The following is a 17,509-nucleotide window of genomic DNA, read 5'->3' as shown; positions in this document are numbered from 1 at the left end:
GGTTGCGCTCTTTGAGACCCCACTCGAGAGGTATATGGTGTTGAATTAGATTTTTCTTGGGTAAAACAGATTGAGAGAATGATGATGCCCTAAGCCCCCCGCGACTTTCCCGGGATCTCGGAGCTTGCGAATGGAGAGAATGGAGGTGTGAAATCGGCGTTGGCGGTACTAGTGACGGTATGAGTGAAGTCAGGGTTTTGCGCTTGCACAGCTTATTGCCGCAGATTGTTTGAAAAGGTTGCGAGGATTTTAGAGAATAGCGGAGGTGCGACTCCGAGTGTGAGAGTAGGGAAGTCGTCGAACTTCATGTGCATGTGGCGCTTTGTGCAGAAAAAGGTCCACGTGGTTGTTGTTGTTGAGACGGGCCCTGCGAGGTCAAGAGACTCCGGAGTATGTTGAAAAGTGTATGAGACACTTGTTTTATGTTGTGGTCTGGTCGGTTTAATAGGTTGACCGGGCGTGGTCAACGAGTCGGTACGTGTGTTAAGGGAGTGAAAGAAAACTTCGACTTCGGGCTTTGACAAATTCTAAGTGCACTAGAATAGATCATTGACAAGTTGAGAGCAGAGTCTGCGGGTCAGGATTTGCTTGCGAAAGTGGGGACCGAGAAAGATGGAATAACTGCAGAGGCTAGTGAAAAATCCCTAAGGTCCTGAAGCGATTGTGTTACCCTTCCTGTAGTAAACCGACAGATCTGTTTTATTATTATTTGGTTGCTCGCGATACATGCCAGAAGTTGTTACGAGAGGAGCGGAGTGAAGGAGGACAAGCCTCGAGGCTTTGTCAGCCGCAGTGTGTGTGAGTGTGACGTCACTAGGAGCCACGCTGGGATAGGTTGGTTGCAAAGAAGGGCCGCGCACGGATTGGACGCAGTCCGTGGGGCTCGATTGGAAGGGGAAAGGCAAGCGAAGAGTATTCCGGGAATTAAAGTCACTTATTGATTACAAACTTTGTGAAATAAAAGACGAGAAAATGAAATTTTTTAAAGCATTAAAGAGTGCGATGAAGGGGGGGTCTTACATTAAAGCAAGCGTAGGAGAGGAGACGCCACCCGAAGGTACACCAGCTTACATTGTAATGGAGGAAAAGGGGGTAGCTCCGTGCCTTTGGCTAAAGCAATGGCACAAGCTGACAGAGAAACATGGGAGCGTAGCGTTCCCGATCCATGGGACATTCAATATAAGGATCCTAGAGAATTTGAGATTTGCGATGTATGACATGAAGGTACCTCCAAGGCCAGCACAGTTTGAGGCTCTAGTGATTTGGGAACTAATGGCTAGACAGCAACAGCAAAAGAAGTTCGAGACCAGGATAAGAAAGGTAGAAAAGGCACTAGCGGACGCTAGGTGGGATAATGCACAGAAGGTGTGGAGGTCAGATATATTGCAGGGGATAAAATTGTTTCCCGCAATTGCTAAGGAAGAAGAGGCGACAGGCAAGAAAGCTACCTGTAAGACAAACAGGAGGTGTTTCAAAGATAGAGAGGACGAGGAAAAGTTAAGGAGAGAAGAAGAGTCAGAGGATGAGGAGTTCATCATGCAATTGCTGAACGACCGTCCACCACCTTATGCAGAGAGTGGACAAGGTCCAAGTACCAGTTCTGCCCCTCCGGCACCGGTACAGAATAATGAAACTCCGAGTTCAGAAACGCCATCGGGATCTAAGGACCCGAGTTTACTGTTCACCCCGCAGATACCGCAGGTTAGGAGAATATATCCAGATGTGCCTATATTGAAAACAGCAGAAAATTATCAGCCGCAGGTCTCAAGGTACTACAGCAGTGACAACAGTACGGGAATGATTCTAGATCCAACCGTAATGGGAGTACAGAATGGTCGCAACCCAACATTGGCACAAGCTGAATCAACCCAGTTTTTGATGCCTCAAAAGCAGATGCAGGGGGGAACCGCACATGCTCAGATGACGGGGAGTCAGATGGGCATGCCGGCAATGATGACCCATAGTGTGGGAATGAACATGCCTCAGAACATGGGGAATGGACAGAACCCAGATGCGATATCCCTACCCATTACTGTAGGTCCACCGGTACCTTTGTACATTCAGCCTAACTCAGGTATGAGCGGTCAAGGATCAATGGTGCAGAGTGGGACGGAAAGGAGGTGCATAGAAAACACTCCAGAGACAACTCCGATAGCAGCTCTGCCAACTGGATCTGGGTCCTTGATGGAGTTTAGTCCCATATGTGCTCAGTCAACAGTGGTGAGGTCGAGTCCCCCACTGATGATACCGCTATCATCGAACACTGAAAGGTTGCCGCAACCATCAATGGCAGTCGATGTGAATGCTACACTGATGGGGTTGAATGCGCAACAGCTGACACAGTGGTTCAACAGTCTGAATTCCACACAAAGCTCAGCCAGTGGGAAGGGAGAAGACTATCTGAATAAGGTCAGGTTGAACATGGAAGCAGAAGAATTGGTGGAAGGGACTATTGGTTTGAATAGGTTAGAGTCCTACTCGGAAGAAGAGCTGAGGTATCTATGTCCTAGGATTACGAGAGAAGTGAACAAGGTACATAGAAGGTTGCAAGAAATAGCTGACAAAAACGGGGTTGAGATAGACAAGACAAAACACTTGAGCAGGAGCTATAGATTGGATTTCGGGACCACAGACTTTGAACACATGAGGTCAGCAGGCATGAAAACGCACCTTAGAGAATTGCTGCAGAGTGCACAAGTGTGGAGGTGCTTAGACAAATGGGAAAGCAGATGGGCAAAGAAAAAGGAAAAGAGGAAAGACAGTGTCCCAGAGCATAAGGAGAAAAGACCGCAGAGTAGTGATGCAATAACCATGTTACCAATGAGGGAGACAGCAGGGGGAAAATTAATACATGTACCGTGGCACAGAAGCGACATTCAGTCTTTTACGGATTATTTTCCCAAACTGAGAGAGAAACCGATTGAACGGTATCAACAGACTGATAGGTTTGTGAAGCTTGCAAAATGTCTTTGGGAAGACCTGAACACCCTCTTTGAGATTGTGGTTCCGGTAGATTTGTGGGAAGACTGCAAAAGGGCTGTAGGTTGGCCGACAAGTGAACCAGAGAGAGACAGGGATACGGGTGCACCGTCACCTATGGTAATGAGCTTGTACTATAAGGTGATTGAGCATTTGAAGACGAAGGTTGCCGCGAAAAATGTGGATTGGCAGAAGATTGATCGAACTGCCCAAGAGGCTAAAGAGTCGATTCATGGTTACTATGAGAGGTTGTTGAAGGCGTTCAAGAACTACAGTGGCACGGAAACAATAGAGGCGAAGGACATGCTTCATTTTGTGTTTAGATTTGTGGAAGGGCTGAGACCAGAGATAAGTCAGATGATAAAGACGCATTTGATTTGTTGGCAGTCGAAACCTATTGATGAGGTGTTGAATTATGCGAATTACTGTAGCGACGAAATTGAAGTGAAACAGAAAAGGTTGAAAGAGAAAGTGATGGTGATGCAACTTGAAGCAGCTCAGACAGGTCTGCAAGGGTTGCAAGGGTTCCAACAGCAGATACCGCAGCCGCAGGGAAATATGGTGTTTCAGCCACAGGCAAGAGGCAGAGGCAGAGGAGGCTTTGGGAGTAATGGTCCGGATTTGAACACTGTTGCAATTCCGAATGGTGTGCAGGCAATGAAAAGGGTGATGCCGTGTCACGTGTGCGGAATCGTCGGGCATTGGAAACGCGAGTGCCCGATGGTGATGCAGGAAGGTGCAGGTGTTGGTCAGCAAAACAATGATGTCAATGCATTCCAGACAATGAGGGGACCGAAAATGAGAGGTCCAAACCCAAATTTTCAGACCATAAATCAGCTGCAGGGATTACAGCCCATGCAGCCGCAGCAGATGCAGATGCCCCGTATGCAGATGACGCAAATGCAGCCAATGCAACAGCAGTTTCCCATGGTACCTAATCAGCAAATGCAAATACCTTTGGCACCAGTGAGTCAGCAGCAAGTGATGGTTCCTCCACAGGTCTCGGGTCAGGTGATGAATACAAATGGCACCGTACAACAGTTCCCATTAAACAGTGAGAATGGAATAAACAATGTATGGGAGAGTGAAAGTTCAGATGAGGAGGGAAATTGTGTGCTTGCAGCATCCTTGGAAGTTGATCAAAAGGGTCCATATGTGGAGGGAAGAGTTATGGGTCATCGTGTTTCATTCTTGGTTGACACAGGAGCCACACGTTCAACTGTTAGGAGCATTGAAGTACCAAATTTGCCACTCTCAGGGAGAACAGTTCAAGTAGTGGGAGTAGCAAACAGGCACCTGACGAACTCAATCACAGATCCAGTACAAGTCAGAATTGGTAACTATCAAGGGTTACATAAATTTGTGGTATGTGACTCAAGCCCGATAGCACTGTTAGGGAGAGACCTATTGTGCAAATTGGGATGTTCGATTATGTGTTCGAACGATGGAATTAGAATTCAGATGAGCAGTGATGGGGAAGAAGAGGACAGTGTAGAAGGGGATGAGATGGAAACTGTCGATGAAGAATATCCTCTGATTAACCTTTTTCCGATGATAACTGAAGAAGATATTCCAGCTGAATTACGGGAAACAGTCGGAAAGGAAGTGTGGGATGTGACAGGAAAAGAGGTGGGATTGGTGAAAGGAGTGGAACCAGTGAAAGTGACCGTAAAACCCAATGTAACCTTTCCCCAGACCCCACAATACCACATGGCACAAGACACCCTCATGAAAGTCGCCCAACTCATTGACGAGTTTGTAAAACAGGGAGTACTGAAAGAAGTGTTAAGCAGTCCATGTAATTCACCAATCATGGGACTAATAAAGCCGAGTGGAAAGGTCCGAATCGTGCAGGACTTGAGGAAAATAAATGACATCATAATTAAATGCTGCCCTGTAGTACCGAATCCAGCTGTGATAATGTTTCAAGTCCCTTGCGATGCCGAGTGGTTCTCAGTCATTGACTTGTCACAAGCATTCTTTTCGGTGCCTCTTCATGAGGACAGCCAATTTCTCTTTTGTTTCAAATTCTTAGACAGAGTTTACAGTTGGTGTCGAATTCCTCAAGGGTTTTCGGAGTCACCGTCAATTTTCAATCAGATTCTAAAGAAAGACTTGGAAGCGTTAGAATTGCCATTCGAGTCAACCCTAGTACAGTATATCGATGACTTACTGATTGCATCTAAGACAGAAAGTGGCTGCAAAGCCGACACCATTGCTCTACTGAACCATTTGGGAAGGAATGGACACAAGGTGTCTCCTTCAAAGTTGCAGTTCTGTCAGAAGAAAGTAAAATACTTGGGTCATCAAATAGAGAAAGGGTCACAGAGAATAATGAAGGAAAGAATAACAAGTGTACTTCAAATGAGTCCAACAAAGACGAGGAGGGAGGTGAGGAAGTTTTTGGGGATGGTGAGCTACTGTCGCCAGTGGATTCCCAACTTTTCAACTCTAGCAAAGCCTTTACTGAAACTGACCCAGAAGGATGACTTGGATGAAATTGAGCTGAAAGGAGATGAGATGGATGCTTTTATTGAATTGAAAGAATGCATGTGCAGGGCTCCAGCTTTAGGTATGCCTGATTACACAAAGCCTTTCACATTGTTTTGTCATGAACGTGATGCATGTTCTTTGTCTGTCTTGACCCAAGCCCATGGTGGCATAAACAGACCAGTAGCGTATTTTTCAGCTACTTTGGATCCGGTCGCAGCAGCACTGCCAGGGTGTTTGCGCGCCGTAGCAGCAGTTGGTATCAGCCTCACTCAGAGTGAAGGAATAGTGATGGGACACCCATTAACAGTCATGGTCCCTCACTCAGTTGAGATACTTTTGACCCGCTCCCGAACGCAACACATGACTGGAGCAAGACTCACAAGGTATGAAACAATAATTCTGGGCTCACCGAATGTGCAGCTAAAAAGGTGCACTACGTTGAATCCAGCAACCTTGCTTCCCGGTGAAAATGCTGAAATTGAGAACGCTGAAGACGTCGAGCACGACTGCCTTCAGGTGACTGAATTTTGCACAAAACCCCGACCTGATATTAGGGATACTAAGCTTGATGAAAATGACCATATTATTTTTGTTGATGGTTCATGTCTAAGAGATGGGTTGGGAATTTTGAAAGCAGGATATGCTGTATGTACTGTAACAGGTGTCTTGGAAGCATCCTGGCTTCAAGGAGTCTATTCCGCACAAGTAGCAGAGCTTGTAGCCCTTACAAGAGCATGCCAACTGTCTACATTGATGAAGGTTACCATTTACACTGACAGTCAGTACGGGTTTGGAATTGTGCACGACTTTGGGCAACTATGGTCACAGAGAGGTTTCCTGACCTCTTCAGGGTCCCCAGTGAAAAACGGGGAGAGAATAAGGGAATTGTTACATGCCATTCAGATGCCAGCCGAAATTGCAGTGGTAAAGTGTAGTGCTCATACAAAAGGACAGGACTATGTTTCTCTGGGAAATGCATATGCGGATCAAGTCGCAAGATTTTGTGCCTTGAACTTTATATTGCTCAGGGATGAATGGAATTTGATAAGTGAACCAGAACTCGAACCAGCTGAAGCATTTGCCTTGAAGGTCGTGGATACAATGGATGAACTAAAAGCATTACAGAATAGCGTCAGGGAGGATGAAAGAGCTTCCTGGATTAAGTCACAATGTACAAGGAGACCAGATGAGTTATGGGTTTCAAATGAGGGAAAATTTGTTTTACCAAATAGTCTCTTATCGCAGCTAGCGCGGTTCTATCATGGGCAGGCTCACCTAGGGAGAGATGCCATGATAAGATTGTTCAAAACTGATTGGTTTAACCCCAGATTCCGTCAAGTTGCAGAAGCAGTTTGCCATCGTTGTGTCATTTGTCAGCAGATGAACCCAGGCAAGGGAACGGTTGTGAACGTGAGCCACATTGGCAGGGCGGGTGGCCCGTTCAGCAGAATGCAGATGGACTTTATTGAGATGCCTGTGCATGGGGGTCTGAAGTATGTGTTGGTGATTGTGTGCATTTTTAGTCACTGGATTGAAGCATACCCCACACGTAGAAATGACAGCCTTACAGTTGCAAAACTATTGTTGAGGGAGTTGATACCACGTTTCGGATTCCCGATCTCTTTAGAATCAGATAGAGGAAGTCACTTCAATAACGAGGTGATAAAGTTACTTTGCGCAGCGCTGAACATTGAGCAAAAACTGCATTGTAGCTATCGCCCTGAAGCCTCAGGACTGGTGGAACAGATGAATGGTACACTGAAATCAAGAATGGCGAAAATATGTGCATCGACAAATTTGAAATGGCCTGACGCATTGCCTTTGGTGTTAATGTCAATGAGAAACACCCCTGACAGAAAGACTGGATTGTCCCCGCACGAAATTCTCATGGGCAGGGCCATGAGACTTCCTGCAGTTCCCGCAAACGCGCTTTTGAATATTACAGATGATATGGTGTTAGACTACTGCAAAGGTCTGGCTGACGTGGTTCGCTCTTTCTCTCACCAGGTGGAAGCAACCACCTTGTCACCGATCCAAGGTCCAGGACACACACTGAAAGCAGGTGACTGGGTCGTGATAAAGAAGCACGTGAGGAAGTCGTGTCTGGAACCCCGTTGGAAAGGCCCTTTCCAAGTGATCCTGACGACCACTACCGCTGTGAAGTGTGCGGGAGTTCCCAACTGGATTCACGCCAGTCATACAAAGAAGGTGTTGTGTCCCACAGATGAGGAAGTTGAAGCGCTGAAACTGCCAGTACCTGATAACAAAGTGCCAAGCGCTGAGACAGAGCAAAACAGAACTAGAAGCGAACAGGCAGAAATAGAAGAGAGAGAAATATTCTGTGAGGACGAAACAACCGATTCACTTGGGGAAGACCAAGGAGAAACCTCAGACAGCGACGAAGCAGCTGAAGGTAGCAAAGAGCCTGAAGCAGCTGAAGGTAACAAAGAGCCTGAAGCAGCTGAAGGTAACAAAGAGCCTGAAGAAAGTAACGGTGACAAAGGGCTCGAAAGAGGTGAAGAAGCAGGAGAGCCTGATCAGAGGAGGGCTTTCCCAGAAGCAGACGGTACAGAAAAAGAAAAGAAAAACCTGATTGACTCCCCAGAAGGAGGGGACAAGGCAGAACAGAACGAAACTGTTCAAACTTCCTCAGAAGAGATCGCAGGTCCATCAAGTGGACACAGTGCAAAGAGAAGACCAAATATATCACCAGTAAAACTAAGAACTAGAGAAACGTTGAATGACAGTGAAGGGCCAAGAGTGAAAGAGAAAAGAAAGGAAGTGTCTGTCGTGGTACCAACATCAAGTGAAGAAAAAGACTTGGCCAAAGAGGAAAGTACCAGTGAGGCAGAATCGAAGAGAGATGCAAAATTGAAAAGGAAAAGGATACCAAACAGGAGATATTCCGGTCCAGAATGGGCATATGTAGTCAATGACGATTGGACCGACGAATTTGTATCTCTTAGCCTCGAGAACGAAGAAGAAGAGATACCAATAGAAAAGAAAAGTTTTATGGACACTATTGATTGAAAGGGTGATAAATGACATTGCTTGCTATAATCTAACGTGATACAACCAGCTGAGACATTGCTAAACCGGATGAGACATTTGCTAACTTGATAAGACTTTGATAACCTGATTGACTCTTAAACCCGATTTGAGACAACGTTGCTTACTGATAAAAGACTGAGTTATTGCCGAATTGAGACAAATGCTGCTAACCGATAAGTGACTGGGCTCCTGAAGAAAACTGTGTGAACATTGCGCTCGTTCAGCTTTGTAACTAATTGCTAAATCGTTTCTTTATAAGTGCTTCTAGCTCTCTGATTCTATACAGATCATGACTAAGTACGCTACACAAAACAGTAGAGTGAAATATTGTAAATATGCGTGTATAGGCTTGATAACTGCATGTGTACTAATAATAATGGCAATAGTGCTTGCAACGCGTGGTAAGGGTGAGAATGAGAAAATTGATGCTTCTACTTCTGCTCCTGTTATTGTCACTGAACTAACCGCATTGAAAAGACTAGAATTAGATGAGAGACACTTGCATGATAAGAAGGAACTTTCGTATAATGTTTTCTATCGCCTACTAACAGAATATGTTGAGACTATGGATGCGAAAGATTGTTATGTGTGTACACAGATACCGACATCGGTAACGGAAGGGGTGACTTATCACCACATGCCTCTTACATATGGGATTACATGTAGTTTAGTAACTTCTAGATTTTATGGTCAAACTAACATACAGTATTTTTATTCAAATTATGATGTTACCTTTGCATATGTTCCTATAATAACGCAACTAAGCCAGATTGCTAAAGATTGGGATGCTAAAATAATGAGGGAATTTTTCGAGCCAATGCAACCTTTTGAAACAGCTCACGCTCATAGGGAAAACCTTACCTGCTCGCTCTCTGCAGTAGAAATAAGCTTTTTAGATCGCACAGATGATAGAAGGGCACAAATGAATGCGAAATTAGAAAAAGAGCTAAGTAAGAGGACTTCAGTAGATAATTATGCTTTTGCCGAAATAAAAACACAAGGAAAAATAGCTTTAGACGCTTGGCATGTAGGGAAATTTTGTATATATCGTGGTGAATCTTATTATGATAACATTTTCGTGGGAGCGAGTGAATGTAAACATACGTTTATCTTTAAGGCCAAATGGACATTCATGCTGAACGGACTTGACCCTGTCATACCTGGTGTATATTACATTTGTGGGCATAATGCCTATTATCGTCTTCCAAAGGGATGGTGGGGGAGATGTTATTTGGGTACAGTGTTCCCAAAGGTTTATCAACTGGATGACCTATCGGTGATTCCAAAGACGACTGGATCTCATCGTATCCAGAAAAGAGAGACCGCAGCTGCTGTGGTAGGAGATATATTTGGAGCCATGATTCCTTCATTGGGAGTTGTGTTGAATTCCATCAAAATAAGAAAGTTGTCTACTATAGTGGATAACATGTTGACAAAGTTTTCAGGTGCTATAATCCTGATGGATGCTGAACTTGCAGCAGAAAGAGCTATGACTCTTCAAAACAGGCTTGCCCTACACATTCTTTTAGCAAAGGATGGCGGCGTTTGCAAAATGCTTGGTGCGCGTCACTGTTGCACGTATATACCAGACAACAGTGTGAAGATTAAAACAATGCTTGCAAATCTAACAAAAGAGAGTGCAGACTTGAAGGAATTGAAAGAACCAGGAGTTTGGGAGAAGGTTGGAAAGGGAGTTGCTTCAGTGGGAAATTGGCTTGGTGGCATTTGGAATGGAATATTACTAAAAATAATACAGGGAATACTAATAGTACTAATTTGCTTCTTTGGGATTTGGGGAATAAAGAAGGGAATACTAATGATCATGGCAAGAATTAAGAGAAGGAAGGAAGAGAAAATGATTAAAAGAATGGCAGAAGAATACAAGGCAAGAACAAGGGGAACTAAAAGGCAAAGAGAAATGACAGAATTTTAATGGAATAAAATGTGTGGGAATAGTTTTGTGTGATGACAAATAGTCATCAGAGGAGGGATTGATGACGCAGAAATGAAGGTTTTACATTTATTAGCGCATAAACGTAGTGCCGCAATAATCAAGTGTGACTTTAACCGAACTAATAAAGATTGTACGGGGACAAATGTACCCTCAGAGTAGTTCGCCAACATTTATAAGCGTGCTTTATATAACGTGATGTATTAGAATTGTACTAATCTGACATAACCGTAAACGTGTGCCATGATTTGCTTGTTTGAAATGTTTTAACTTAGCATAACTTTAGTGGAGGCTTCGGCCTAGTTGCCTTGTCTCACGGTTTAGATGCTCGTGTTTTTCTAATGTGCTAATAAAACGTATATTCCTGCTTGAAGCTGTACTTTTCCAGTGAGATCGGTTCACATGCTTATCTTTAAGGTTTCGTGCCAGCCTGGCATCTTCTTCTTTGCTCCAAGGTCAATCTGCAGGTGCAGACAATGGAAGCTCTGAAAGTGAGTTAATTGGTATAATATGTTGCAACTTACGTTCCCGACTCCAAGGATAATGTATGCCTAGGTAGAAGCTTGTGAATTGTTGTTTTTGATTGGACAATTTGAAGCCAACCTATGAACCCTCCAATGGAAGACCCTACTGGACTTGAACTGTTGTTTATTTAAACCCGGTGCACAAGAAGAAAGCAGCCATTAGCCATCGGAAATTAGCCATTCAATTGCAGCCATTATGGCCCATCTTGCCGACCTCGTCATTTTGCCATCTTCTACGATGCCAATTGATGTTCGACGCCATTTTGAATGAGACTTTGATGCTTTCTCTAATCGAGAGAAAGAGACTTTAAGTAATTCTCGCCCTAGAGACTTTAACTTTGATCTGCCCCTTTGCATAAAGTAGTAGTTTTGTCCTTTTATCCTGCCGCTGTGAGGCAATTGCCCCGTCCACCCTGCCCCCTTTGCCCCTTCCCATGCAGATCGAAACCGGTACCTGTGAGACGAAGACTTCCTTGAATGCTGATTGAATTTGGTAAATATGAAAGGAAAATGTACAATTGCATTGTGTTTCTTTTTAGGTAACCAACTGCTGATTTTTGATAAGAGCCCTAGTTAGGAGTTTTCCAAATCAATGTTGCTAAATTGTTTTTGCATGAAGTCCCACATGCAGATGCTAATTTGAGGTTAGATGAGGATTCATTTGTTGCACGATGCAATTTGAGACCTTGTTATGCTGACTAATGTATGCAATTAGCTCATTACAGATTATAGTTTTAGTGGTTTGCATTGCTATTATCGAATGCATTGTTATTCAAATGCTGCATAGATTGCATCTTTTCCGCCGTTATGGACAGCTATTAATGTTCATTTACATATCATTTGGTGTTGAGACACATTTATATTGTGCTAGCTTTGTTAATATAGGGAAATAAATTCATTAACTTTGAATGAACTGGTGTGGTTATTCATGGCCGAAAGGTCATGGTTCGCCGAAATGTTTTCTGGATTAATTGTGAAGTGTTATGTTGATCAGGGCATTGCTTATGTTCGTTATTGATTATTGATTAGATTAAATTGACTAATCTTGGGTGAAGAGAGCCCCACTTGGTCAAAAGATTCATCGACCCAAGAGCGTCCAAATACAGGTAATTTATTAGTACGGAACGCTCTATCACAACTGACTGACGTAAGCTGGCGCAACTCCTCTTGGTGAGCTGTGACAGATGCCCCAGGAGCGTAGTACCTCACGATGGTAAGGGATAGACACAGTCTCTTTTATCTCAGCTTGCCTGTCAGCTGAGTCAGGAAATGCAAATACTGGGAAAAAGCCCAGCGACTTGCTGTTTTTGCTTGGCTTCGAATCAGGGACCTTTTGCATGTGAGGTGCGCATGAAAACCACTACACTACACAAACAGACACACTTGCCGGTTTGCTTCATGTGGCTATGCATTGTACTGGAACCACCACACTATGGAAACAGACACACCTGCTTGCTTTATGTGGCTCTGCATTGGACTGGGATGCAAGGACTGAGGGCCAATGTTCATGACGCTCAAAGCTGAGCCTTCCGGAACACGATCTCTTGCCTTGGAAGAAAGGAACTGGCATCACTTTCATTCCAAGAGGTGATTTCAGAACTGGACCCGAAATTACCATGGAGAAGCACTGTGCATTTAATGTTCCTATGAGCACTGCTGCTCCAGCACAGAAAAGCAGTTGCAAAGAAATCTCGCATACCTTCATGATGCTGAACCGTCTCAACGCAGGTATAAAGCATGTATTGCATTGCAACATGACATCTTACAAGAGTGAAAAGCAGAAATACTCCTGTTTAAAACACAGACTGAACCTATAAAGGTAAGGGTTTGTCTGGGATTTGAACCAAGGTCCTCTCACACCCGAAGCGAGAATCATACCCCTACACCAACTAGACTGCTGCTGCAGAGGCATTTGAAACATCTTCTGAAGCGTCTTTCAGGAAAGCAGGGCCATTTGGAGGCTCTCTCTCTAAGCGTGCCATAGCAATTGATGTTTTCTGTCAAGGATTTTTTGTTTGTCTCTAGCAAGGAAAGAGGTAGTCAAGATGCCCTGTGCCAGTGAGCTGAACTAGGGCACTGATGTGAAAAGCAGACCCTTTCTGGTAGCTGTAACCCTCTGCAAGTCCTGGACCCTTGCACCTTAGACTTCCAGACCAGAAGCACTGAAGGGCCTGCTAGCTCTTGAGCCAGAGAAGCATGCCTCTTGGATTCAAGCACACTTGCTCGCTCAGCGCTCGATCAGGTTCGATCAGGCGAGATTTATAGTAGTGGCTCATAGGCCTGAAACACTCACCTGGGAGACGCGGGGTGGCTGATTTCCCAGAATGGCCCTTGATGGGGAAATCACCTCCTTTCCCCCGCCTCATTTCAGAATTGTGTGCAAGTCGCAAGACAGTGTTCAGGGGTTCATGGGTACTGCCTACTCCCAGCTGCCTCTCTGTCTTCTTCATGTAAATTGCAAGTCACGAGGAGGCACCATTGCCAATATGCTCCGCCCACCTAACCAAGAAACCCAGTTTGAGCTTGTCTGCCTGTGTTGTTGCAGGGGCAGTGTCTTCTTTGCCCAAAAGGTGGCAGGAGAGACTCACTTCAAACGATAGAATCAACTGCTTAAGTAGAAACCAGCATGGTAGTTACTGTCATAAAGTGCAGCTCTAACAGAAGGTGTGCCTGAGATGCCCCTTCCAGTAATACACAGAATTTTGATTGAGGGCCCAGCCGATGGGTTGGTGGATTTCTCCTCACATGCCACAGCAGCTTCCAAAGATAGTGGTGTGAGGAGCTGGCTGTGCAAGCAGAGCAAGATTTAAGGTAAGAAAGCACACCTGTTAGGAGTGGGATTTGAACCCACACCTCCATGAAGAGACCAGAAGGCTCAGCTTCACTGAAGATCAAGCTCCCTTGAGTCTGACACCTTAGACCACTCGGCCATCCTGACAGCCAAAACATTGTGCAGGTCTGACTCTTCAGTCTGCACTTGTTGATGCTGCCACTTGCAATGTTCCTATCAAAGTCACAGCTTTAAAGGCCCCACAATATAACATGGCCAAGAAAAAAAAAAAAACAGAACAAGAAACAAGGCACATGCACGACCACCAAGGGATGCAGATAACTTTTTATCGTCCTGCAATAGTAAAGCACATTTTACACAGGTCACAAGTTTTTAAAGGTCATTTCTGTCTAAGTGTGCATTGAGAGAGACTGAGGTTTTAGTGAGCAAACACAAAAGCTACTGCTGCCCAGTGTCGAACCGGGGACCTTTTGCGTGTGAGGCAAATGTGATAACCACTACACTACAGAAACAAGCTTGCTGGCTTGACTGAAGGAGCACAGTTCCCCTCATATGTTTGCCCGATTTCCTCTATACTTGATCAGCAGTTGCTCAGAATGCGAGGGGTAAGTGTGAAAATTGCAGCGGTGTCAGCCAGCATGCATACACTCAGACGTCCTGAAAAGTCACAGCTGCGGGCAGAGACAGACAAATATCTGATGCCTAAATGCCAGGAACGCAAGCCTGTGAAATCATCACACAGGGCGCACTAAGAGCAAGCAGGAAGGAAGCCAAGGCATTGTAATCCATTTTTCGCCTGAGGCAAAAAATATGTTTTGCGCAACAATGCTTCGAGTGGAATGAGAAATGTTGAGGGGTTGTGTATTTTGAGCAGGATTTGATTGTTTTCCGCTAAAATGGGCTCGTCCGGGATTTGAACCCGGGACCTCTCGCACCCGAATCGAGAATCATACCCCTAGACCAACGAGCCTGGGCACAGAAGCGCTACGGCTCCCACCTTGCTCCGAGGGTTGGTGGCAGAGAGTGGGAGACTACATCCCAAAGCAAGAAACGCCACATGGTGCTCTCTTCTGCAGTATGACTAGAGTCATTTGCATGGTCGTCATCGAACATGACATAAAAAGCCTTTATCCTTTAGACATTTTGTCCCAGATTTACAAGAAAATGACTGAGCGCGACGCTGTGCCAAATTTGCAAGCCCCACGCTCCGTCATTTTCAAAATGCAGGGAAGCGCCGTATTTAGTAGAATACAGCGCACCCCTGTGCTTCCCCCTGCGCCAGCTGTAAATTAGCTGCTGAGCGCCAACGCAGCCGTTCTTGCACCATGGTACAAGGATGACTGCGTTGAGGGGGAAATTGTTTTTGTGCAGGAAGGGACACCTTCCTGGCCAAAAGAAAAATCTTCAATGGTGATTTGCTCTTACTTCTATGTGTGCTGCAGAATGCAGCACACATAGAAAGAGAAAAAACAAGGAGAAATGAAAACATTTCTCCTCAGTGCGCCACTCTAACGATACCCCTGGGATGGCGTTGGATTTTGTCGCTGACGCAGATTTACGACAACTCCTAAATCTGGAGCAGCATCAAAATGCGATGGTGTTGCTGTGGCACACTCGCAGCAACACCCATTGCACGCCCCTTCCAGGGAAAGCGCTGAATGCTAAGGTGCTGTATTTACAAGGTGGTGTTAAGCCACAAAATGTGGCTGAACGCCATCTTGTAAATACCGCGCAGTGCATAGTGCCACCGGGGCGTCACTAAAAGTGATGCTCCATTGGCGATTGGGCCTTGTAAGTCTGGCACCTTATTTGCTCAAGGTGTGTGTTCTTGGTGAGGGCAGGAAAGCTATTTTCGCTCTCATACCTTCCTTCCTTGGCTGGCTTGAATGCAGTAGGCTCAGGCTTCAATGCAAAAGTCAAACAGTGAGCAACTGACTGACGTAAGCTGGCGCAACTCCTCTTGGTGAGCTGTGACAGATGCCCCAGGAGCGTAGTACCTCACGATGGTGAGGGATAGACACAGTCTCTTTTATCTCAGCTTGCCTGTCAGCTGAGTCAGGAAATGCAAATACTGGGAAAAAGCCCAGCGACTTGCTGTATTTGCTTGGCTTCGAACCAGGGACCTTTTGCATGTGAGGTGCGCATGATAACCACTACACTACACAAACAGACACACTTGCCGGTTTGCTTCATGTGGCTATGCATTGTACTGGAACCACCACACTATGGAAACAGACACACCTGCTTGCTTTATGTGGCTCTGCATTGGACTGGGATGCAAGGACTGAGGGCCAATGTTCATGATGCTCAAAGCTGAGCCTTCCGGAACACGATCTCTTGCCTTGGAAGAAAGGAACTGGCATCACTTTCATTCCAAGAGGTGATTTCAGAACTGGACCCGAAATTACCATGGAGAAGCACTGTGCATTTAATGTTCCTATGAGCACTGCTGCTCCAGCACAGAAAAGCAGTTGCAAAGAAATCTTGCATACCTTCATGATGCTGAACCGTCTCAACGCAGGTATAAAGCATGTATTGCATTGCAACATGACATCTTACAAGAGTGAAAAGCAGAAATACTCCTGTTTAAAACACAGACTGAACCTATAAAGGTAAGGGTTTGTCTGGGATTTGAACCAAGGGCCTCTCACACCCGAAGCGAGAATCATACCCCTATACCAACTAGACTGCTGCTGCAGAGGCATTTGAAACATCTTCTGAAGCGTCTTTCAGAAAAGCAGGGCCATTCGGAGGCTCTCTCTCTAAGCGTGCCATAGCAATTGATGTTTTCTGTCAAGGATTTTTTGTTTGTCTCTAGCAAGGAAAGAGGTAGTCAGGATGCCCTGTGCCAGTGAGCTGAACTAGGGCACTGATGTGAAAAGCAGACCCTTTCTGGTAGTTGTAACCCTCTGCAAGTCCTGGACCCTTGCACCTTAGACTTCCAGACCAGAAGCACTGAAGGGCCTGCTAGCTCTTGAGCCAGAGAAGCATGCCTCTTGGATTCAAGCACACTTGCTCACTCAGCGCTCGATCAGGTGAGATTGATAGTAGTGGCTCATAGGCCTGAAACACTCACCTGGGAGACGCGGGGTGGCTGATTTCCCGGAATGGCCCTTGATGGGGAAATCACCTCCTTTCCCCCGCCTCATTTCAGAATTGTGTGCAAGTCGCAAGACAGTGTTCAGGGGTTCATGGGTACTGCCTACTCCCAGCTGCCTCTCTGTCTTCTTCATGTAAATTGCACGTCACGAGGAGGCACCATTGCCAATATGCTCAGCCCACCTAACCAAGAAACCCAGTTTGAGCTTGTCTGCCTGTGTTGTTGCAGGGGCAGTGTCTTCTTTGCCCAAAAGGTGGCAGGAGAGACTCACTTCAAACAATAGAATCAACTGCTTAAGTAGAAACCAGCATGGTAGTTACTGTCATAAAGTGCAGCTCTAACAGAAGGTGTGCCTGAGATGCCCCTTCCAGTAATACACAGAATTTTGATTTAGGGCCCAGCCGATGGGTTGGTGGATTTCTCCTCACATGCCACAGCAGCTTCCAAAGATAGTGGTGTGAGGAGCTGGCTGTGCAAGCAGAACAAGATTTAAGGTAAGAAAAAACACCTGTTAGGAGTGGGATTTGAACCCACGCCTCCATGAAGAGACCAGAAGGCTCAGCTTCACTGAAGATCAAGCTCTCTTGAGTCTGGCACCTTAGACCACTCGGCCATCCTGA

General features: G+C 45.4%; 1 non-coding gene across 1 annotated transcript; it reads right to left on the bottom strand.

The window, feature by feature from the left end:
- Positions 1–14,687: 14,687 nt before the first annotated feature.
- TRNAP-CGG (transfer RNA proline (anticodon CGG)) lies at positions 14,688–14,759 on the bottom strand. Its single transcript has one exon. It is a non-coding gene; the product is annotated as a tRNA-Pro (tRNA).
- Between the last annotated feature and the right edge of the window lie 2,750 nt (positions 14,760–17,509).

This window comes from Pleurodeles waltl, unplaced genomic scaffold, assembly GCF_031143425.1.
Source record: "Pleurodeles waltl isolate 20211129_DDA unplaced genomic scaffold, aPleWal1.hap1.20221129 scaffold_91, whole genome shotgun sequence".
NCBI lineage: Eukaryota > Metazoa > Chordata > Amphibia > Caudata > Salamandridae > Pleurodeles > Pleurodeles waltl.
Note: the sequence above shows the minus strand (reverse complement) of the source record. Positions and strands in the feature narration are given on the sequence as shown.